Source organism: Salvia splendens, chromosome 1 (genome assembly GCF_004379255.2).
Source record: "Salvia splendens isolate huo1 chromosome 1, SspV2, whole genome shotgun sequence".
NCBI lineage: Eukaryota > Viridiplantae > Streptophyta > Magnoliopsida > Lamiales > Lamiaceae > Salvia > Salvia splendens.
This window is the reverse complement of record NC_056032.1, coordinates 20,978,309-20,980,909: the sequence shown is the minus strand read 5'-3', so window position 1 is coordinate 20,980,909 and position 2,601 is coordinate 20,978,309.

The following is a 2,601-nucleotide window of genomic DNA, read 5'->3' as shown; positions in this document are numbered from 1 at the left end:
CGTGTGACCAGTCAAACTCCAGAGCAGCCACGCCTACCGCTAATACGGGTCTCCCAAGCGGAGAAGTCAGAACGGTCCAGGTTGGGTCTCTGCTGGCACTGTCCCGAGAAATGGGTGAGGGGACATGTGTGTAAACAACGCATTCTATGTTATGCGGATGATGGGGAGGAGTTTGAGGAGAACATTCAAGATGAGAATTTAGCCGAAGAGAAAACTGATTATACTCCCACGATAGTATTCGGTGATGATGTTCCCAATGACATTACCGATGTTCACAATGATGGCGCTCCTCTTGATGTTCCAAACAACGAGTCCCCTGGAGAGTTCGTCAAGAACATAGGGATTGTCAAGAACGACAATGAGTCACCGCAAGTGCTCGTTAGGGTATATGATGAGAAGATTGGTGAAAAGGAGGAGACATTGCTAGAAGATAAAGAGGAATATGGTTCTATTGGTGAAGTGGAGAAGATAATCTCCTCACTCAATGTTGTTCAAGTGTCATCCAAAAATGTTGTTGCAAATTGTTGGGGCAAGAAAGGAGATGGTGCTTACACCGATTTGCCCGTAATTGCTTGTGTCTATGTGGATTTGAATGTCGGTGATGTTCCAAGTATGAATCATCGATCAACATCGCTCGACAAAGATGCAAGGTTGATCCCTCCGAGTAATGACATGCCATGCTTGGGCATTCTGGGAGGCGTGGACAAGTTTTTCGATTTGGCAAGGAATTTTTCCGACAAAGTTGGGTCTCCTTAGTTGATTTTTTATGGAAGTGAAGAAGGGAGACATCCATATGTTCGGTGTGTGTTTGATCCAGGAGGAGTTGCCTCGCCGAAGCTTCTGCTTTCAACTCTCCTTTTTGCTTCGTGGTTCCCACCTTGAGGACAAGGTGGATTTTAATCGTGGGGGAGTTGATACGAACCTCTATTATTATTATTTAGTTTAGATATTATAGGGATTTAACATATCTTTTTCTATATCTTTGTTTTCTTGTTCATTAAGTCAGTAGCATTATAAATAGGATAGACTGTTATCTTTTTTATTCATTCAATCAATATATGAAATTATCATTCTTTTGCCTCAATTGAGTAGCAAATAAGAAACATCTCCTAAGGTTGCCGACGAGGCTGATCTCGCGCTCAACCGCCCCTTTTTGCCGTCCAAGTCACGACCCAACGTTGGGCGCTCGACAACGACGACATCTCGTTTCTTGATTTTGTGTAGAAATCGACGTTAAGGATTTAGGTCCTTAACATTATCCTACTTGGATTTTGTTTTGATCAACCACCAGGGAGCACTAATGGAGCTAGGCCCAAGTACCGAAAGGGGGATCGTAGTCGCCGTATTTGGTCAGCAAGGGATGAAGAGATCTTGCCATCCTCGTTGATGGAGTTGGATGACACTGGATGGAAGTCGGATAACGGTTACCGCTGTGGCTATATGGCGCGTATTGAAGACAATCTGCAGAAGGAATTCCTAACAACTGACCTTAGGGGGACGCCTCATATTGTCTCCAGGATGGGAGCCTGGAAGAAGAACTACAATAGTCTCCGGAAAATACTATCGAGGACTGGAGTAGGATTTAGTTCGGACGGTGCCCATAAGATCGACTGCTCCGATGAGCAATGGGAACAGATTGTGGCGGTAATTGTTTTACATATTACTTTACGTCCAACCGCACTTCATTACAACATATGGTTTTGGTTAGAAACACTTTACTGACAGAGGAGTGTGTGCCTACATTTTCATCTATTGAACCATGTTTTACAAGCTGATCGCGATGCCAAATTTATGCGCAATAAATCCTGGCCATTGTGGGAACAATGGACAGTAATCTTTGGTAAAGACCGTGCAAGTGGTGGCACTGATGGCGCCAGAGAAGTTCACATGCACAACGTTGCCCACAATGACGACCCATCAAACGACTACCATGTCAGCCTCGAGGATTTGTTTGATGAACCGATCATTCCTCCAGTGACGACCACTAATACTCAGCAAGATGAAAGCACTGGTCAAAGTCAGCAGCCTGTCCCTACCCAAAGGGAGACTGTGAAAAAATGTAAAGCTGCTTCCAGTGATGCTGCTTTGTTGGAGTTTCTCGCTAATTTGCATGTGAAACAAACAAACGTCTTGACGTGATATCGACCAAAATTGGCCATGAATTTGATCTGGGCCAGGCAAGATAGGATGTTTTCGAGAAGCTTCGATGCGTCGCAGGGCTGACAATGGTCCAAAGGTATGAATTGTGTAACATACTTGCTGATAAGCCACAACGCTTGGAGGTCTTCATGGGCATGGCAGCGGAACCCAAGCCGGGGTACGTCCTGTGGCTTCTCGGGCAGGAACCGTAGCCGATTTGAAGCATATGACAAGAGGGGACTAACTTTTTGAATATGTAAGCTAATATAGACTACTTAGTATTTTTGTCGAACCTCTATGATGGTAGGTGTTAAGTTGGTCCCTCTTGGTGTGTAATATCCTAATTCCTTCTACTTCTAATGGTACATTCACTTGCATCTAGACTGGTTGTTTCTATAATTAGTACTCTATCGAATTAGTCGTATCTTGTGAATTATGGAATTTGCTTTTGAGGTCAATTTT